We start from the raw sequence: 22513 nt of genomic DNA, 5'->3' as shown, positions 1-22513 counted from the left end.
TTTCGTTCATTTATAACTGGAATTTTATAATATACGGTATAAATTGACAGGAACATTTTAATTCCATTTCAAGAATAGTTTATTGCAAAGTACAGGTCTGCGATTCTAACGTTATCACAGATAATATGCTACTTTAAAGTCATTTGGAGTTGCAGAGGGTTGAAAGTAAGAAAGTTTGAAGCAGTCACACACGTCTTAAGCGCGCTATGTTCCAGGTTCCTGAAGTTGTCGATGAAAATCTTCAGAGTGACACTTTTCATCCCCTTAACCATCGAAAAGCCTTTCTCGCAGAAAGCTCTCGGGCCATAAAAGCTCTCATAGCTCTCTACACTTATTAACATATGAGGGGCCTCCGTGCCAAGTCCATTCTCGGTTCGATTCCAAGGTCCCAGGCGGGCTGAGATGTATGTGACCATTACTGATCTCCGCTAAACTCATTTCACCGGTGCCAGCTACGCTTCGTTGTCGATTTATAGTGTAATATTCGTAGCATCCTTGCACCAACAATCTGGCTCTCTCGGTACAGCTCAAGCCAGCTCCCTCGATCCATGTACTTGCTTCTTTCGGTCTCGCGCTGGAGAAAAGTCATCTCTCCGGGGAGAAGGTGTAGTTAGCTTTTCAAGTAAATCACACCACTTGAAAGCATCGATTCTTTCATCGAACAGGCTAGATGCACAATCATTCGATACCTAAGAAGGGGATAAATGGATTAGGTATAAACAAATCTCCGGTTTCAGAACTAAAACAAAATTCTTCTGAAGCTAGTCCTACACAGAACCCTACGCGAAGAACCACTAAGCAGTTCCACAGAAATATACCATTCCACACAGACTCCCCAAAAAGCTCGAATAAATTAAAAAAAATCTATCACAAAGCAACTAAAGCTACCACCCTTCAGCCGGACCCCAAACGTTGCGCAGCAAAACAGTAGCATCCACACCCCCGACACCGCGCTCGATTGATACCCAATGCTGAAGCACGACTGAAGAGTGAGTGACGGAAATGTATGAGATTCTTGTACACCGTGTAGATGCTCAGGGATAGATTTTTTCTGTAACGGCACTGGTCGATTGTCGACCAGATGATCGCTTCGCAGGCCTGGTAAAGGGCCATAAAGCACGTCGAGAATGGTACCCAAGTGTCCATTCTCGGCTGCTTCTCCCGCGCGATTTTTCGGCAAGTCTAAAAGACGAATCAAATGGCCAGTTCAAGCGTCCGTTTTTCGGTAAACGGGTGACGCTATGGAACTTCCGAACGATCTCTCGAAGAGACAACAACAGTCAAATTCTCATTGTACAAGTTACACTTCGTAATATAGTTAGTTGTATTTAGCGTTCTTCTTCTGAGTCATTTATTTCGTCACCATTGCGCACGAACGTGAATCCATTCATTCATGTCTGTACGTCAACGGTTCTGCAATTACCTGCGAGCATTTACGTGCATAACACCCAAAGCTTCCCTCCGCGCGACCCTCAAAAATCCTCTGTCTGGCGCGTCGCACCATGAAGCGCGGTCTAGAAAAGGTCCGAACACGGTTACAACCTCGGCACAGGAAAAGCCAAACATCCCGTCCTTTCCTCCGAAAGCAAGCAGCAAGCTGGCGGCGGACGTTGCCCGGCGATGGCCATTTTCAGGGGCGGCCCAGCGATTGAAGTTGAAAAGCGCCCGGGCGATCTTCGCGCACCGGCCTGAACGTTGTAGTTTACCATGGCAGGTGTGTGCCGTCTGGGGCGAAGTTGCCGGGACAGAGGGAAAGGGGTTGGGCGAAGGGCGCTTGGGCACAGAGGGTTGCTGCCATCGTCGGCGAAACGCGGGCTTCATTGTCGTTTAGACACGTTATAACGTGTAGAATCCATTCCGTCGTTGGGGTAGGCAGCCATTGTTGGACACGGAACATCAAACGGCGGAATTCTCCCCGGAGGTATGCGGTGCTTCAGCGGCGTCCCGGCTACGCTAGAAAGGAGATACAAACGGGCGTGCTTCCTTTCACCGCACTCTTGCCCACCTGTCCCCACCTGCGATATATATATATTTTTTTATATATATGTATATATATATATATAAAAAAAAGAAGCACGTTTCTTTTCCAGGTCGATGCATTCCACTTGCGTCTGTCTACAGACCCCTCTCAGCCCCCCTCGGTTCCCTTGATCCCTTGGTGTCTGCGCACCCCTCAGGTGCCTCCCGATCCGCGGAGCCTCTTCTCTGTCTGCGGGCTTCCTTTGGACGCCTCTGCTGTAGTAAAATGGAGTCCTTGGTAGATACGGGCGAGTTAGAATTTTAATTCGATTCTGGGGTCGGCCCCTTTCTGGAAGGGGATGCGAGTTTTTTTTTTTTGGGTGGGTGTAACGAAGCCGCCCGCTGGAAGGGCGATTCTGGGTGCATTGGAATTGCGTAATGCAACGGGGTGCTCGAGAGGGTGGTAGGGGTAGTAATGGGGGCACGGATGCCAAGTGGTTCGAGTCGATGGAAGGCCCGTCTTGAGTAGATTCGTTGTAGTTTTCCTACCTCTTTTAATTCACTGATCTATTGGATCTGGTGGAATGCGCTCTACCGTCTCTCTGATGTTTAGGACCCCGTGGAAGATAGCTGCTGGGCTTTTGAAATGAATTTAAGACGAATCCTCCGCTACCATAATTTTCAACGATATTTTAAAGGGAGATTCAGCTTTGAAGCTCAAGTCTCCTTATCGCAGTTAGCAAAGTACCTCGGCAGATACGTAATTTAGGGATGAGCTATAGAGCCGACGTCCAGCTGTAACTACTCTTTAGACCTTCGACTTTCAAAAACGTTTTTATGCGTTGCCTAGGAGCGAAGTTCGAGGCTGCTACGTGTACGCTTCGAGGTATCCCGCGCCACATTGGAGTTTCGAAGTACGTTGATTGCGTCTTGTTTGTTTGCCTCGTTTTAGAATTACCAAGTCGGGGATTAAGATTAGTGCCGGGGAATAGACTTTCCCGCGAGACGAGAAGAATCTCGCGCGCGGCATTCGTTATGCGTAATTCGTACGAACGGCCATTATTAAGTTCTGAAAACGTTATTACCATGCAAGGGAATCGGAACAACAGGCGGAAAGTTTCCCGCGGCTTCGACGTCTTCGCTTTTTCCATCGTCCCGTTATGAATACAAAGTTCACTTCAAGGAACTTGGTTGCGTTTCGCGGAAATTTAGGTCGCGAACCGGAGGAGCTGGGTTACCAGCGATTCAAAGGAATTTTTATCCGACTTACGACTCGGCTCCCAGTGGCGAAAGCCATTTTCTACATCTCTTCTTCGCTAAACTGTATGGAACGTTGTTTATGCACTTGCTTCTCTGTGAAAAATTCATCAAAACATGCCTCCTTTCGCCCAAACTACCCGCCTTAACGGCGCAGACACGAAAATTGCGTGCATTTGTAACGACTCGCTCATCTTCTCAACAAATCCTTTCCTGCAGATATTTCCTTTTTAACCCCATATAAATCTGCCTCTGACAAAGTTGCGGGAAATATCGCTACCCTGATTTCAAATGGAATAGAAATTTCGATACTCGAGGTATCCCGCAGAATGTCTGCTCGAAGTAGAAAAGAATTAACGATGAAACCGTTGGATTACGCTGCAAAGCTATTGGGAAAGGTAAATTGATCGTTTCAACTTCGCTGAGGTGGCTTTTATTGAAGTATACTACGGTCATTGATGAAATGGTTAATGGATGGTACACGAGCTACGTTTCTCCGAAGAATCATCGCTCAGTCATCAGTTGATTGCGTCGATTTTCAGTGGTAAAGCCGGATAACGAGGTATCCCAGCCACGTTAAATCCTGTTCAGCAGAATTTTAATCCTTTGCAGCTCTATGTCACCAGGGACTATGCTTCGGGTTTCATCGAGTTTCATATTCAACGAATATACCGTAAAATAGAACTTCTAAAGCCGGTTCGTTTGATGAGATAAGTTTGTACCAACATAAACGATATTTCGTTGAATATATTGTTCCTGGCTTAGGTGTAAATCTTTCGTATAAATATTTTTTCCCGATTTTCAGAAACTCCTCTAGCTACTGTGCAGAAAGTATGGGGGAAAGTAGAGCACTTAAATGTCACCCTAAACAAAATTTAAACGGGTGGAGAATAATCTAAAGATTAATAATTTCTCTGTTACAGGTAAGGGATTCCGGTAATCATTTTACATTCTTCTTTGGGAAATACCTGTGAGCCAAAGCTGCATACAAGATTCACCGAGCGTGTGAGTGATTTAAACATTTGAAAAATATCTTAACCGCTGTACTATACGGTAAACTTTGAATCGGTATAAATGGGCAGCTTTCGGCGACAAAACGACAAAGTTTATTTCCAGTGTTATTCATCAGCCACTGCGAGATACCTTAATCGTATCATATTTTATCTGATCCTATCTGAAACTTTGAGCAGGACTTTCAGTTGGTCGACAGTGTACACGAGTAATTCTCCCAGCCCAAGTTTAAGATCGATTACGCTCGGTTCAAGTTAGTTAATACACGATCCACCTACCGAAGTTGGATGCCTTTTATTATAAAAGTGGTCTGGGGAAGCCGCCGCTCCCCGCTTTCTATAATAACTGGATGATAATTTCGACGCGGGCGAAGATACACGGAGCGAGGAATGTTTTTCGGCGCGATTAATTGCAGAGTCGGAAATGAATTTCGGGGGTGGAACGGCGCCTATTATTCGCGGAATTTCGATGATAATCGAGGAAACAAGGAAAGTACTACCATCCTACGTGCCAGTACGCAATGGAACACCAATATCTAGTGCCCACGTGGTTTATTCAGGCACGTTATTAATGCAGGCGAGGTATATAACACATCAATCGAAGGCAGAGCGAAGGAATTAATATTAAACGCAGGGATTAAAGCCTGCTATCTCGAAGGAGTATGTACCAGTTCCCCGGCTTTCAAGAATCAGTTGCACGGAAGATCCGATGATATACTAATGGACTTGAACTACTATGAATCCTCCCATTTACTTCCATATTACTCTCAGAACATTTCTTTCGCGAGGAACGCCTCCTAAGAATCTCCCCCATTCCCTCCAAGGATCCTCGGTCTCCAGACCCAAGGTGTTATCGCTTTCTACTAACATCATCTTCTAATTAAATCTCTACATCCTACACTCCTCCCCCCTTCAATCTCTAACTTTCTTTCCCACCCCCTCGACCCCATAATCTAGGACTCCGAGCATGGCCCATCACAATGAACCGCAAGCAGAACCCGCAAAACCAATCTCATCCGAAATTTCCCGCCACCTCCCCCTAGTCCTCCAGTTTCTTCCACCCTTTCGAACGCCCGACAATATTCGAAGCCAATCCACACCCCCGGTATAACCAGAAATATGTCGAGCTCCCAGAGCAAGGCCCACCGAGGCGTCGCGACAAAGGGAAGCCCAGTTAACCGCGTTCTCAACGGTTAATTATCGCGTTTCACGACTAAACACCCCCAACTGCGTTCACGCCTGTTCCCCGCGGATGGCCGGGCTTCCAAGTGTGTCGCTACGCACTGAACACACGGAACGAGGGATGGCTACGTTCGCGCCGTCAGCCCCGAAACCATGCATCGTTACATCGTTGTCCCGCGACGTGGATAATTAGCGCAGTCACCAGCGAACCTGCCGTCTGATTTCGCTCCGCGGTCGCCAGTTCTTCCAGCGCTGGTCCGTTCACCAGTTGTGCGAAGGACGTACCGTCGGGGAACGGGTGGCTTCGCGGAGGCTGCAGGGAGCGAGAGGGGGATGAAAGAGGAGGCTGGACGCTAGCTCTCGAAGCAGCGTTTCAGAGCTAGGCACGAGGCAAACTTTATAGGGCGACGACTGTTTTGTCTCGGTGATTTGCAGCATCTGCACGGAGCACCTCGAGCGAGCAGCTAGCCCCGGCCGGGGCCATTCCGACGCGCCGCGAAGTAACAGCGTTTAGGGGAGGAGGGCGCGAGAATTATTTGGAATTAGACGGCGACGAGGTGGACGACAACGAGGACGCGATTTACGCTCCGCCGCGAGGCCACCGCGGCCACCCGGGCGCCGTAGGTGGCGGACTAGGCGTGGCTGTCGCGCAAACCACCCCGTGCTTTGGACGCCGGCCACCCCCTCGGCGATTGTAACCGGCCGAAAGAAAGAGGACCACGCCGGCCGTCCTTTTCGCGGTATCGGGACAAACGGCCCTTAATAATTCTGTCGGCCGCGACCTGCCCTTTGTTCCCTCGTAATTCGGTGAATTAGAGACCGGCTGGAGGGAGAACGGGTCGGGCGGAATCACTTTCAGACGATTATACAGCGTTCTCGCCCGCGGCAGCGAGGGCTAGGTGATTTAGGGGAATGTCAACCGGGTTTGCTGGTGCATCGTTCTCCTTTGCTGCTCTTTAGATTCTTTGTCCGTACTGTGGCGGTCGGAAGAAAGCTTGAACTGCGAACGATAAGCGGAAGAATATACATAGTTCCATGGGGATTAATCATATTGCTGCGCCGGGGCGTTTCCACAGCAGGCCACCCTGACGCAAAGGGTAGAATAATAAGCGGGAGTACACATTGCGCAACTATATTTCCTTATACGGAGCTACGCTGCGTTCCATATAAGAGCGTACCAACGCCCATACCGATTTGCGACCGATCTGCGCAGCTCGCCGGCTTCCCTGCCGGTTTACTACCAATCAGTGTATCCCTGCGCGAAACGAGTATGCTCTAATGTGGAACGCAGTGTATGTAGCAGGGCTTGAAACCGTTATTATAAAGATTTCGGTTCTTGAAAGAGTTATGAAGAACCTTTATTCGGAATAACCCTTATAAAGAACCTAAATATCAGACTACATAAGTATAAGTTACGGTTCCTACATAGCTCTATAACTTTTAATTTTTTATAATAATTTTTAAACAATTTGGTTACACAGAGTAATCTATAGTTGTAATATGTTGTGATTTCATTCACTGTAAAATTCTGTACAATCGTTACAAGAATCGGTTCTATAACCGCTTTGTAACTTATATAGAACCTAAAAAATAAAAGTTACAGAACCTAAAAAATAAAAGTTATAGAGCTATATAGGAACCGTAACTTCTATTTATATAGTCTGATATTTAGGTTCTTTATAACAGTTATTCCGAATAAAGGTAACCTAACCCAGACCTTCTATTTTTTTGTGATACTCTTTTTCGTCCTCGACTTTTTCATGTACTTGGCGTAATTTTTTTACTTTTTTGAAGTTTTTTTTATGAGGATATCGGAATACAGGAGTGCAACCCGCACGTCCGAACGCAACGGCGTTCGGTACCACACCGTCCTCTTGTCGGCCTCCCGATCGTCCTCTTAAAGGACGCCGACCTTCTTCTATCTTCAGCTACGAGCACCAGCGTTATTTTAAAATTTCAAACTCGAAAGCATTGCCAGTGGCTGTGAAAGGACTGATATTCGAATACAAGAAAGTGAATTTCAGCTAACTTGAGTAGCAGAATTGTTAAGGTAGAGCAACGGAAGGTGGATAAATTGCATTCGCGTTCTGTGCATAGTTTCGGCATGTTTTCACGTCGGCATGTTCCGGAATTTGTCGAAAGTGGTACACTTCCCCAGGACGAAACGCACACTTCCGTTTTCTCCTTTAACGCCTTACCTTCCACCCTTCAAACCTTCACCCCGTAACTCAAGAGTCATTCCTATGGTTCATAGTCCTGGGCCAAGGGGTGAAGCTGTCGTTGGATCCAGTTGACAAAAAACAACTACGTAGTTGGCGTCTAGTAGGGAACAGGCTAGTCGAACCGAAGCATCGCCCCAAACTCCCCTCGGATGGGTCACAAACGCGACGGCGGCGTGTCGAGACATTAGCGTCGATTAATCAGGGGGTAGCTCTAACGAGGCCAGCTACCCTTTTATTGCCTCGACTCGATCGCTTTTCCACTTGACCGTTGGAGCTCGCGTCACGACGCCCGTTCCATTATCTAAGGGTTCGCCGTCGCTCCCTTCTGTTTCACGCGCTCTTCCGCCCTTACCGTGCTCCCGGCTCCATCCCCGTTTCGCACGACTACGCTCTCTGCCGCGCCGTGCCCCCGTGGGGAATCGAGAAATACTGGCGAGAATTCTGGATTAAAGTGAAACTTTAGCTGCCAGCTGAGTCGAGGTCCGATCCTCCGAGTCGCTGGCAGAGGATGCACCTCGTGGAACCAGGGGACACGTACTTACCTTTGCCACCGTCCCGCCGATCCCGAAGAGGACGGAAGTAGATTAATTATCGACAGGGCTTCCTTCGATTGTTGAAGGATGCTGCGTAGAAGAGGTTTACAGGGATCACCGTCCACAGGGAGAGGAAAATGTTCATTGATTCGGTGCGTGTTCACGGCGCCGGGATGATCTTTTTAGGGGGACGTCGATGGGGTGGCTGATTGGAATGAATACCATCCGATGTTCTTTTTGATCGTGCTGGCTAGTAGGGTGCCTATTCCGCTTCGGTGAATTTGTGTTGTAGGGTTGAACGAGCTCGCTTCTTGCCGAGGTTGATTGTAGTGAAGGTAATGGATATTATTGAGGCAGAGAGTGATTTTGTGGATTGGGTTACTGATAGTAGGTGGGCGTTCGCTGCTATCAGTGGAATTACTGATTGGGATTACAGAACCGGGCACGGACAAATTTTCTACACGGAATCGGGCAATTTCTATGTAACGATAGAAGCGAGGATATTTGCTTCCTCCAACTACGGGTTTGCAAATTTCCAAGTCAAGAAAGAACCTTTAATTACTACGTCTTCTTGGACCCAGTTGTTCCAAGTGTCGAGATATTCTCAACGTGTACCAGCTACCAGTTGGTAGTCGAAAGTCACGTTCCTGATACGTTGCTTTCGCGCTCGCATTTGCCATTCTTTCTCCCCGGCTTTAATGGGTCACGCAGCCAGCCGCCAAGCCGATTTTCAATCGCGCGTCCAACCGTTCCGTTTGCGCACTGTCCGCTGTAACTCGCTCGCCATTAGTCCCCCGTATTAGTGTCGGGGCCTTCAACGAGACAGGCAAACCTGACCGTGGATTAATCTACTTTTTCCAAATTGAGTTAACTCCCGTCCACATATTTTGATATTTCGCCAGCGCCTCGCTGCTCCCAGATTGGATTATCGACTCGTCGCGTCATATAATATCGGTCTCACCACCAAATTTTATTCGTGGAAATTAAAGTCGCCTCTGACCTCTCGCCGTCACCTGGACTCTTCTATTATTACAATAACTTCGTTCATCTCGTATCTAGAGTCGATCGTTACGTCATCGATAGAAAGCCATTCCTTATGAAAGCACAGGTAAAACAGATGCGGAATAAATTGCTTTGATCGCCCTCGTAGCTTTCGTGAAACACAACTGTGCATTACAGAGGAGCATTAAAAGCTTGGTACCACCTAATCGATTATAAAATTGACCACAGCGTTACGAAGCTTAGCCATCTTTAAATTCCCACATCCCCTTTCCGAATCTCCCCTAAAATTCGTGATGCTCCGCTGCCATGGTGGTCACGCACCGTCGCCGACAACTCGATTTCGTTTCCAGCGAGGCGAAACGACCTCGAATGGGCGACGACGGATCAAATTTTGCGCCAGATGAGTGTCATTAATGGCGCGCTATCAGTCGCCCCCCATCTCCCGGCTCCGATATCGATCGGCTGCCGGCTGGAATCAGATTCGTCCGAATCGTCGCGATGAATCACGTCGAACAAACATAATGTCAATTAATGAGCATACCCAGCCAGTGGAAACGCTCGCTTGTCTCCTGGGGCTGGCAAAAAAAGCTTCGCTGTAAATGCTTGGTGGAGAAACAGGCGACAATTATGGGTACCATTCCAGCTGATTAAATTCCACGCTCGCTTGTCTCCCGACAAAGAACGACTTATCATGTATCGAAGTGTCGTAGGAACCAATGCATCGATTTAACAATTCATTTCTCTGGGCGACTCTTGGTTCAGTCTCACAAGGGGAGTATTTTAGGTGTCCGTCTAAGCGAAAAATAAGAAATACGTGTTTTTTTATTTTTCCCCGTTTTCGTATTTGGGGGGTGAAAACTGCGTTCAAAGTTAGGGTTGAAAAATCATTTTTGTGGAATATCTCGAGAACTATTAGAGATAGGGGAATAATGTCAATGGACGAATTTTGTGTCTTTGAATGCGAAATATGACTGACTCGCCAGATTTTCAAGAAGTCCATTTGTTTAAATAATACATAAAAAATTGTTATTTTTTGTTAATAATTCTTGTAAATCTTCATCTATTTTTATGCAAATTTATTTTCTTATACTTCACAGCCGAACCGAAAATACGGATAAATCAGAATTTGTATTTCCTACAAATTAACAAATATAATTATTATTGAAGTTTACTTATAGTAAGGTGTCCTCCTACAGGGAAACGTAGTTCTCCAGTTATCTAGAAATAAAATTCTAAACAAAACATATCTAATACGCATATAATTTCCTTTTGTATACTAGATATTACATCTAGCGTGAACAAAATTGCCATTTCGAGTACGAGGTGTTTGTAGCGCTACGTTCTATTGCAAGCGGCACACTGCGCCCTTTACGTGATTGGCTATTGTAATTAGTTTGAATGTATGCAAAGACCTTAAAATATAGTTAGAAACATTTTGGTAAAAGTAAAATAGTACGTGCAAGTTCAATTCTTATTTATTCGTTTATAAACATATGGTAGTTCTGAAAAGGAGTAATTTACTTATTAGATTTGTGCTTGCTATTGTTTAGCACACTATAGGATCACAGAATTGAGAGAATTAATCAATTTAGACGACGCCAATTGTTAATGGATTGACAGTGGTTTTATTTCGTATGGAACATACATGTGTAAATGGCTAACTACATTTTACAAGATTTTGTCAGTCGAACGAAATCCTGACCTAGGTTCACGCGTCGGGTATTTCGTTATTGGATGAGGTTCGTTACGAATGTCGAATAAAGGCGACAGGAACGAGTCTGATTGTGAGTGTGTAGCAATGGGAGGTACAGATATTGCGGTACTCTAGGAAGCGTCAAAGTTGCTCGTTTTGCCGCGTAACGAACACCGAGGCACGCGCTAATTGCATAAAAATATCAGCGCGGGGCTAACCTGATTTACTTGCTTCTGAGCCAGCTTCTGCATTAACGGGCTAACGTCTACTTTGACCTCTGTTATTGCGTTAACATGATTGCGCCCGGGAAATTAATTTCGTTGCCCGTTACATTGTTGGTTGGCGCGCCGCGGTAAAGGGGCGGGAGGGTCACGCGGATTTTGCCGCTGTACCGTTCGCCCCCGGTCCTCCTGTTTTCCGTTTGTCGCCGCGACAGTGATCGAAGGGGCTAGTCGCGCTCGCCTCGATACCCTGCCGCTGATTAATTGTCCCCGTCGTATTTTCCTTAAAGGCGTTTCCTTTTCACCGTTTCCAACGGTCCGGGGGACTCGACGTTTCCGTTTGTCATTCGGGAGTGGCCGGAGGGGCGAGGGGAACGCTCGTTCCTGACTTTCGGAGCGAATTCGACGCTAAACTGAAGATTCTGTTCATTCATTTGCGGTGTATTATTGAAGGGAGTGCGAGGATATACCTTGAAATTAATCGAGGGTGAAATTGTGGAAGAGCCGGGATATATCTTGAGCATAAGAAAAGAGTCTGTGTTAGGTTTATAAGTTAAATAATCGTGTGTTAAATTTAATTGAAAATTAAAGATTAGGTAATTATTTTGATATAAATTATATTAAGATTTAATTGGAGGTTTATAAATTCATCTACATCCGGCACTAACCAATACCTAATATGTGCCTACATTCTAAATGAAAATCAATCCTCTTCCAGCAACGGGCGAAACCAGATCTCACTCAAAAGATCGCACTTGTACAAACTTCTCCTTAACAACTCAAGCTAATCTTAACAACCAAAGAAGGAGGAAGCTTAAGGGTAGTCTAGGAGCCTGCTACACGCGTATTCATCCCCCAAACTGAAAGTGCTAGTCCGCAGTGTCGGTGGTCGCCGCATCAGCGCCATTTAGCCAGTTACGCGGATGTGGAGGGGCGAGTGGATACGGGAATAGTCGATTAGCCAGAGCGCGGAAAGGGTGGCGCGGGGCCCGTCTGCATGCGATGCATGAAAGATAGCCCCGAGACAGGGGCTCGTTTATTGCCGCGTCCCGATTTAAGCTGTCCCCGGAGGTATTCGGCGAGCGAAACATAGGAAAACGCGCCAACCGGCGGCACGGTAAAGGGGAAAATGGCCGGGGCCAGGGGCTAGGGGGAGGTTTGGGAGTAGGTGGAACGCGGAGAAGCTGGATCGCTGCTCCGTTTTCCGCGCCTTTTGTTCGATGGTCGAACCGTAGGAATAACATATAGCCAGCGCGACGGAACAAACACAAGGGGAGAGAGAAGTAGACGGTCGAGTTTAACGCTCTGTTTTGTTCTGCCTCGGCTAGGCGATAGTCAAAGAAGGGAACGCCGCCGGGGGACTAGGGAGGATAGAAAGGAATCGTCGTCGATTCATGAATAATTGGAAACTGACTAGGGTTGGTGTGTGAGGGAGATGGGTACAGGAATGTTTCGGGGAAATTTTTGTTGCGACGAGAAGTTCGAATCGCTTCGAAATAGGCAATAATGCTGTCACCAGTGTTGTATTATTGCACTGGTGGGATCGCCTGACTCAATTGTTCGACCTGTGCTCACGAGGGAACATCCCGAACTCGGAAATTCAAAAAATTCTGAAACTGTGAATATGTAGAGAATTTCCTCCTGATTACAACGCAATTTTTGTTTGCTGCCCAAATTCACTCTAAGGGGGTGGAATTATTGACCTCTCAAAATTCGGCTATTTTCCGATTTTCTGTCATAACTCGTGAACTGTCAAATACTTTTTTTTACCAAATGATAGATCTAATTAAAAGAAGTAACTTTTGTCTTGAAACTTTTTTTCTATCTCTTACATTTCGCGAGTTATAACGCAAAATCGGAAAATAGCCGAATTTTCACAGGTTAATTTATCACTTTGCATTTATCAGACAAAGGATGGTCAATATTGAAATCGTCTATTTTAATTACAATACAGGGTAATGTGAAATATAAAAGTTTGTGATATAAGAAAAGAATAACGTTCACCCATCTATTGACAAAGAAGGATAATTAATGATTTCCCAGGATAAGAAAAAGTTATTTGACTCGTGTAAATTTGTTTGGCTTCAGTGGTTCGCCGGGAACTTTCTTTTTATTGGCAAGCCAACGTTTTTGTTTTACTTTAGTCGCCAATAAAAGTTAACTAAATATTTGAGCAATATTCGCTCAGCGTCCCAGTCAGAATTGACCATTCCCGTTCGCAAATAAAGCATTTATTACTGCTTTCACAAGGGGAAATGAAACATTCGAAAACGCGAGATTAATTTCGTCAAAAGCTGCTTGATCGTTTACAGGAAGCATGAAACATAAAAGTATACACGTATACAGTTCGCGTGAAACATTCATTAAATAGTCTCTCTCTTCTTTTTTTTAACTGTTTCGCAGTGCACACCCACCAACAAGAATTTCCGCTGTACGAATTACTAGTTTTCTCAAAGGTGAATTGAAATTTGTCAACAAGAAAATTCTCCAGCTATTTTAATTGAAACTTCAGCACGGTATTCCAATATCAATTCAATCCACTTCGAAGTGGCTGCAGAGGTTTTTGAACAAGGGGTGATTAATTCTTTTTGTATATTATATTCATAAAAGATATGCAAGGGTGTTTCAAAAAACACGTGTTCCGTCTGAAAATACTTCATTGCTCTACCTCAGCATTAAATATCTATTCTCCATTCAAGTCTACTTACAGTTTATCCCTCCGTAATAATTTTCAACCAACCCCCGCGCAAGTCTGCGCCTGAAACAAAAGCCTCGCTCCAGCAGGATCAAAAACAGCACTAGAAATCCTTCCCGCTACAACCCGGAGGCACGATGCTGGTTGCGAACGCAGTTGATCTTCCTCCGACTGCAGACGCTGTAAAGAAACACGTGGAAGTATTCCAGGGAAAGGCACAAGCCGGTTTACGAGTCTCACGCGGTAAAGTCCAGTATTATTTAGAGGAATCCTCGCCAAGTGGTGGCGGTTCATTAATATCGGCGGTACCGCCGTGGCCGTGTTAATTCAACCGAAGTGTGAGCGACGGGAAAGGGGCAGATTAAAGTGTTACACGGGCCGTGAGCCGACGTAACAGGTGAATTTACTGCGACGGTGACTTTTATTGCGCGTGCACACACATCTCTCTCTCTGTTTCCCCTGCAATCTTCTCTATAATTTCCCTGCGCCGTTGGTCGCCGCCTGGGCGCCGAGTCGTATTTCCCTCGCCGCTGGACGTCCCAATACCGTCCACCTCAACCTCTGATTTTAATGAAATTTCTTAGAAGCGGAACGTTCCACCGGAAAATCGACTCTCCCAGCGTGTTTGTTTACACCAGTCCACCTTGCGAATCAACCATACGAGGATCACCTAAAATCAAACTAGGCCCTCGAACCTTTCCATCCTCGTCAGCTGCGCCGCATCGAGGGACCTCGCAAAGCTTCTCTGCAGCCTCAAGAAATTACTGCCCAAGAGTCGAAACGAGGATTCATCAGGGATCTCCTTCGAACATCCTCCAGCCCCGCAGAATCGCACCATTTACCCACCCCCCGTTAAAAGCCCACGTGCAGTCAGCGCAGATACCAATTAAACGATCCGAGGGACTGTGCGTCGTATATTACCCTGCGGACGGTGAAAAGCGCGTTTCTGCGAAGGCGGGAGCGGTGGCCCGCGGCCGATCCATTTCACAGCTCGTCTCCCAAACACCTTTCGCCCTGGCTCGTTCCCCGTATCTGCGCGTACCGCACGTATCGAGCAAACGTTCCCCCAGAGGGTGGTCGACTCTCCGGGACCCCCGTCTCCGCGCTGAACCGGCGGCAGCGGAGGAAAATATCAGCAGCCAGCCACGTACTTGGCCGACGGGAAAAGACGCGCGACACTCGATCTCCGTGCATTCCGCCGAATCGTTTGCAACGATCCTCCGGCCGGGCAGGTGGCTGGCGCGGCCCGACGTCACCGACCAAATTAATTACAAATGACACTGGCCATCGTGGGAATAACGGTGGCGAGAGGAACGAGCTCGCGCTGCGGCCGACGAACAGGGGGACAAAGGAAAAAGAAGGATTACACGGCGCGGAACGGGCGGGAGGGAGAAGAAGCGTACTGCTCCGCCACCCACCGATCAATACACCTCTACTGGTACCAACACCATCAGTGTCCGGGGTACAGGGATCAGACTGGGTTTCCGGTGCTCCCTCGAAGAAAGTATAACTCCATTGAAATTGCATGGCAAGAGTACGAACGTCGTCTCCCGCGGCACACCCTTTTGCCTCCCTTTTCCCTCCTTTTGTCTTGGGACCCCACCTTCGGCACTGTTGCGGCTTGTTCACGCATGCAGCCGTGCTGGCGCGACGCATCTCTCGCTCTCCGGGGCGACTGCACCGTGGCCGAGGAACTATGTACACGTAGCGTAGACGCCGCCGGCGGAGACTCGAGGTTCAGTTATTCAGGCCCCTTTCAAGATTCCCCAGGAATCCGCCCGACGCTGGGTATGCAGAGTAGGAATTGGAGGAATTGGATGATGTGTCTTTGAGGGATCAACGAGTTTGGCGCCGCGGCCTTGAGCGCGCGGGGGGTTTGGATTTCTTTAGATTTCTTTGGCCAACGCGTGGGACGAGGTTCCTTGGTTATTTTTAAGCTTCCTAGGCTAGGACGTGTTGGTTTAGTTCCATTATCTTTTACGAATTTGCTCGGTGGGGATTATGTAGAGGAGGAATTGGAGGGCTGGGTAATGTTTCTTTGAGGGTTGAACAAGTTTGGTGCTAAATTGTGGATACTTAGAGAATTCCTCAGTTTTCTCCGTTCAGGGTATAGGTTCCCTTTCTTAACTTCTCTCACGAAAGTTTTTGGAGAAGATGTATATACCGTGCTTCTAGGGTGTCTTAAAGTTCAGCTATTTAACCTCCTTCTAGGATTTCTCTTTTCATCTCGGATCGGTAGAAATTTCAGATCACAGAACACGCAATTCAGAATTTGCAAATGAAACACGCGCGCGACTTCTGCGTACTAGATCCCTCATTCTGTCTACGATATCTCATACAGCGTTCTCCAATGGTCGCACCAAGCTATTCAAACTAACCATCCGATTCGTTAACCGTGGAATGTAGATTAGACGATCACGGTCATCGAGTAACACTGAAGGGAAGCCAGCAGCGCCCTGCGAAGGGCCCAAGAATAAGTTGTCTCCAGCAGGCGAGACGTTCTCAGAGCTCGCAAACTAGTTTGGTACTGTTGCGTTCCAAGCTTCAGTTTGCAACATTGTTAATCGCGGTTTATGGACGTCGACGGGGAATTTTAAGTAAGGGCAACGGCTTCGTTAGGGCTCGAAGTCGAGCACGTCTTTGAAGTTTCAAGCCCGAGAATTTGCATTGATCATTCCCTTACGTTCGTTGGGCATTCTTAATAATGCAGGCCACGTTTCCTCCAATGACACGGCTCGCATCACGTCCCAACTTTTCTGGCACTTATTGAAAGAAATGTCAGCGAAAGCTCAGCCTTCTTAACCTTCCTAACCTACAACAGCCAGACAGCCCTTAAGGGCTCATGCTCAGTCAGGAGGCCGAAAAAAGGGTGGTCTTTGGAAATTTTTTACTCAAAAGCTATAATACATTTTTTAAAAAATCTTGTTTCCTTTTAAGGATTGCATCTAGTACCGTGGATCGTATTTTTTTTAATTTAAAAATATTTATCAATAGTATTTGAACGAAGGTAACTAGTATTTCAAATACTAGTTAATGTAATATAATAAGTAATTTCTTTTTATTTAGAGAGCCTTCGAGTGATGGACAATAACTTAGTTATTGATAAATATTTCTAAATAAAAAAATTACGATGCACGGTACTAGATGCAATCCTTAAAAGGAAAAAAGATTTTTTGAGAAATGTGTTATAGCTTTTGAGTAAAAAATTTCGAAAGACCACCCTTCTTACGACCTCCTGACTGAGCATGACCCCTTAAAACGATAAGAACAGTTGAAGGTTATTTCGTTGAGTTTGGAACGGTCGATTCTAGGATTCATATAAGAAGTTATCCACTTTGAGGATCGTATCATTTCCCTGAATTTTCGCGGCAGTTTCGAATAGAATGTTTAAGAATGGAAGATCCCCGCGAGTTCAACTGTGATTCCCGGGGATTTCGAGTTGGTTCGAGAGCGAAAACGTTTAAAGCCGCGTAGTTAACGACGCGGACGCTGAACGATAAAGCGGGACTTTTTAACATGACTTTTAAGAGTGGTTAACGATCCAGAGTAATCACCCGGGATTTGACCAGCGAGGACATTAATCACGCTGATGATACATTTTATATTCACTGGATTCCCAGTCCTGCAGCCATCCCTAGCCGTGTTATTTAAATCATTCAGTTGCAAGCCCATCGTTCGAGTATAAGGAGGGGACGTTCCGAAGGCAAGAGCGAAGCCGCTGTTTATTTTAAAGGAAACTTTTCTTTCCACTCCTCCTCGAACCAGGATACCGACTTCTAATAACACCCTGATCTTTATGCGACCCACTGAACGTGCCAGCTTCGGAGACAGGAAATCTAATTACGATACAATACTTCCACTCAGATGTCGCTGCTAAAACATGATCCGACGTTGAGAATGCTATGAATATATCAAACCGAAACTAAGCAGTAATTTCCTGCGAGTTCCAAGTGCGTGAAATGTGCCTGCGATTCTGCTTCATCTCCAAAACGCCAGCATCCATCTTCGACGAACAAGCTGCTCCCAAATCAAACCCCTCGATACCTCCAAACCCAGACCTTCGCTCCACTAAAGAATCACAGTCCCTCTGCTACTCTCCTCCGCTCCGTTCACCTAAATTGGAGATCAGGCAAAAAAAGGAGCCCGAAGAACTGCGCTGCCACCTCAACCCCGCTGCTTTAAAACAGTAAGCGCTTACAAGCACACGATCACTTCCTTGCAAACCCCCATTCGAAACTTTCCAAGCAGCTGCGCGCCGCGAGGTATCTCGATTAAGAATTAAAGACACCAGACAATAGCGCTTCAGGGGAACGGAACGAGAGCCTGGACTTCGCGGAGTGATTGTCGCGACTGCTGGACGACGCAAACAACCGAGTCGACCGTTTGACTCGACGGACCCGTTATCAAAGGGGCTGATCGAAATTCCCTTGGAAAACTTCGGCATGTGCTTCCTACTTGCAACTTTATAGCCGCTCGCGGCGCGGTGCCTCCTCCGCGCTCCTTCGCTGCGGCGCGGCCACAATGCGCGTTTACCGAGGCACGCCGTCAGAAGAGGCCAGGCAGCCGTCGCATCTCGCGCGGCTGTTTTCAATTTGAAAACGCGGACGCGGTGGGTTCGGGGACGCGCGAGAAAATTACACGGATTCCGATGTGAGAAAAATGGCCGCCCTTTGCCGACAACGTCGCCGGCGACGACTTCTCATTCACCCTGCTTTCATTTCTGCACGGCCCACCGCGACCCTCTGACTACGATATTTAGAAGCGTTGCGCTCGTCCCTTCTTCTTCTCCTTTTCATCTCGGCTACCTCCGAGCGAAAAATCCACGTCGACGGGGGAGCATCGCGGTTTTCTTTACTTACTTCTCACGTCATTTTCACGTTGAAGAATTTCGAAGAATTTCAGAGAACTCGCCAGTGGATGCTGCGATCTCCTCCAACCCGCGTGGCCAGATGCACCAAGCAGCGATGTTTTAAATCTGCAAGGAAAGTTTTAGCGATTATTCTAACGGAGAGATTATACTTTCGTCGAAATCGTTACCACGTTATTTAACACGCGCGTTACATCCGCACACCTCTGAGACGAGGGCATGATCGGGATCAGCCGGTTGCCCCACATCTCTCACTTCTTGCCGCACCGCGAGGAAGTTGGAATTGAAACGACCAGAGCGATCCCGCCCCGGCGAGACTGCGCTTTTTCCCGTCTTTCTTCATTTTCGATTTCCGTCGAAGCTCGATCCGCGAGGCACTCGCGCTCGCGATCTTGATTTCCGCCCTATCCCCAGGAACTTGTCCCAAATTGTTTCTCCGATCAATCCCATCCAACAGTTTTTCCTCCACTCGATACCGCTTCGCCATTCTTCGCCCTCTGTCGCGCTACGAAATTGAACGGCGAAGGGATGTCTCGATTTCCTTCGATTGTGCCCGAATATGCTGGCATCTGCTCTTTTGGCAGCTGCAGCACAGAAAATGTGTTTCTTACAATCTAATCCCCGGATTTATCCTGCAAATTCAAGTTTAGATTGCTCTTTATAAGAGCTATTTAGTGTCGAGGGGAAATTTCTATAAGCTCGCGGGTTCGGTTTCTATAAGTTTCTTAAGACTTAGAGAAATCCAGAAAATTAGAGAAATGAAAGCGAATAGGTAACACTGTTTCCCATTAAAATTTCATGCACAAGCTTTCAGTCTTGCGTAGCTATCAAAACGATAAGTTTATCAGAAAGTTTCTCCATGTCCAACCCCGTTTGTGGCTCCGTTCCTCCATCCCCCTGCAATTCGACGCGAGGGACTTTGAGAGTTTCGTATATCGATCTGCTAACTGGCCGGCAGCCCTCGAGTAACTCGCGGGCAGAAATTTTGTACTGATATAATTTTTAATGCTCGGCCCGCCCCGGGCGCGGTCGCGGCTCCCTCGAAATTAGGTTCTGAAGTGCTTCTGCCGAGGTTATTTTATCAAATTAAAGCTTCGAGGGCGCAATTTCCGCGGCCGCGTGTTCTGAAAATCTCTCGCCCGAGCCCAGGCCCCCTTTGAAAAAGGAGCAGCTGCTCTCGAATCGTTCCGCGAAAATCCGTTTCGCGGCTGTGCCCGCCACTGGCCGGGGAATGAAAAACAAAGAGCGCAATGAACGGTCAGCTTTCCGTGTCCCTCTTCGGCTTTCCAAGCGGAAAGGAAGTTCACGTGCGAACTGTTTGGCCGGAATTCCGACGGGAACATCTGAAACGCTTGGATACGCGTCAGGGGAAAATTGACGATCCTTTTTCACCAAGCACCGCCTCGTCAATGGGTTGCTCGCGATACATGGGCCTGATATTCGCAAATTCGTCGGTGGCGACTGTTGGCAGGAATGTGGGCAAATAACTGGGAAAACATTTTCGAGCCGAACGTAAACGATGGGTCAGAGTGATACAAAAGTCAGAAAATGATGGATTCAAATTTTCGTTGCTATACAGGAAAAAAGGTGCGAAGATCGATTTCGTGGATTGCCTCAAAATTTTAGATTATAGGCTGAAATATGAAAATTCCTCGTGGAACGTGAGGTCGAAGGTGTGCATACTGTTTTGCAATCCGAAGCCTCATTTTCTGAGTACCAATAATTTGCCAATCGATGCTCCAACTTTTGGCAACTGTGCAGTAGACATCCAGATAACTCTTTTAATTGGTCGCCTCAACGACTCAAGGCGCAAGTTATTTCTGAGCTAGAACGTAAAATACCATAGTGGTATTGTTATCTTTACCTTTGCGATTACTATTATATTTGCTTTCTCTTTTTCTGAATCTGTGTATATATGTTTTTTGTCCGGTATACTTGCTAACTATAGCTGACTGTCTCTTACTTAGTTATATGTTACGTCCCGTTAAATTAATAAATAAATAAATAAATAAATAAATAAATAAATAAGCTCTTGAAAAAGTAAAGCAGCCGTACATTTTCAAATCTTTTATTTTCTCTATATTTTTTTATGCGACAACTTTCTGCTTTTAATTATGCAGGTATTGTCACAGTGTAATGTATCTGTTGAATACATATCAATTCATAAACAATCATTTAGATACTCCCATGTCGAATCGATCATAGTTTGCACAATTTTTCGCGGATTTCATCGGTCTGCATGAAATTATGGGAGGGTGCTTTGAGTCATCGCTGTGCTGGTTTCGAATCGGTTTAAAAAATACAGGGCATTGTAGTTGACAAATTTCACCCACTTTGGGGTAAAAGAGAAATCTCCGAGATCTTCCGTAATTATCTTGTGCAACGACAGAGACAGTAAATAGCACGCGTCATCTTCTTTCGTTGACTTTCTTCACCACAAGTGTACCTGCGCCGTAATAACTATTCGCAGTATAACCACTGTCGCGCATCCGCGGTTTTTGTCGCGATTCATAATCGCTAAGTGACGCCATTGAGCCGTGGGAAGCGTGGCACTTCGAGTCGGAAGTCGTCGTGTCCGCCCTGAGGCATGGGAACGATCCGCGTCTTCCGTCAAGCCTGTAACGGCAGTTTCGACGCCGAATCGATTCACGTGTGAATTTTTATGGGCGACTGCGGAGGCTGCTTTCTCTTCCCCGCCGCGCCTTTCACGGTGTCGGCTGCTTTGAAAAGAAACAACGAATTCGACACGCGAAGGGAGAACTAGCACTGGGAGCCACTCGTCTCTGTTACCTTATCGATTTCAGGAAATAATTAGGGCCCTTTCACGCGAGACGCTTGCGTAGTTTGCGACTAGAATTTTCGATACGTTTATATATATAAGTATATATATATTTTTTTTTAAATTCGCGTCATCTGTTTGAAGTCCCGTTCGAAATGATAGTAGTGGATAAAGTTGCGTTTTTGTATGCCATTTCGACAAACGGTGGGTCATAGAGGTAGGCCTATCTCGATACAATTTTTTCGAGTAGAGTTCAGGTATAACTTTACACGATTTTTTTTAAACTCGGTTTCTGGATTGGTGCCGATCCGAAGCAAACGAACCGCGAAGTTCGCAACGCAAATGGCGCAATCACGGTGTTAAATCGCGGGAACAAAGAGGGAGCCATATTGGGCGGGTGTCCATTGTGAAAAGTTTTGCATTTTACACGATTTTGGGACTTTGGCAAGCAAATGTTGGGGAATATTCTGGCATTCGAGAAATTTCACGGGTGGCCTGTTTGACATTTTTGTGAGCATCGTGGCTATGCACCCGACTAAATCAGCAACCACTTTCTACTAAATTAACGCTAAATAATTCCATAGTGACACTGAATTATAGAAGTATGGAAGCTAATTATAATCCCTCACTCGTTAAAAGTAAATACTAAACTATGGAACAGTGGCGAAACACTGAAATTAATCAGGGGAGACCGGGGCAAAGTGACGCGAAAAAAGTTTGAAGTCGAATAAAATTTTCCTCTTTGAATAAAAATGTGTGGAAATATATTTATAATATAATTTGAACATTACTATTGATAAATGACGAATAGCAATACTTAAAATAAACTTAAAGTATATTAAAATTCTACTTGAAAAGAAAATGCCATATATGGGGTAAAGTGAGCTACTATCTGGGGTAAACTGAGCTGAAATAAAATACGAGTTTTAATTAAGGATACAGGTAATTATGACGTGCGTAGCATAACATAATGTTAGGATTAATGTTTTCTCAAACGCGTGTACATGTATGTTTATAAGCTTGTTACAAATACGCAGAAAAACTTTGGAGTTAAAATAACACATTTAAGATTCATTTATCCAAAAAGCTGAAT

General features: G+C 46.1%; 1 protein-coding gene and 1 long non-coding RNA gene across 6 annotated transcripts in view; one reads left to right on the top strand and one right to left on the bottom strand.

Annotated features, from left to right (window-relative positions):
* Positions 1–22513, top strand: part of Sns (sticks and stones) — a 333145-nt gene that overhangs the window by 129256 nt on the left and 181376 nt on the right. The gene's annotated exons all lie outside the window — the stretch shown is intronic.
* LOC143370384 (uncharacterized) overlaps positions 19121–22513 on the bottom strand; it is a 183575-nt gene continuing 180182 nt past the window's right edge. The window contains exon 4 of the long non-coding RNA XR_013085608.1: positions 19121–19225. This is a non-coding gene — a long non-coding RNA (uncharacterized LOC143370384). The remainder of the gene's footprint in view (positions 19226–22513) is intronic.

Source organism: Andrena cerasifolii, chromosome 6 (assembly GCF_050908995.1).
Source record: "Andrena cerasifolii isolate SP2316 chromosome 6, iyAndCera1_principal, whole genome shotgun sequence".
Classification (NCBI taxonomy): Eukaryota; Metazoa; Arthropoda; class Insecta; order Hymenoptera; family Andrenidae; genus Andrena; species Andrena cerasifolii.
The sequence above is the reverse complement of the archived record's forward strand: the minus strand, read 5'-3'. Positions and strand labels throughout refer to the sequence as shown.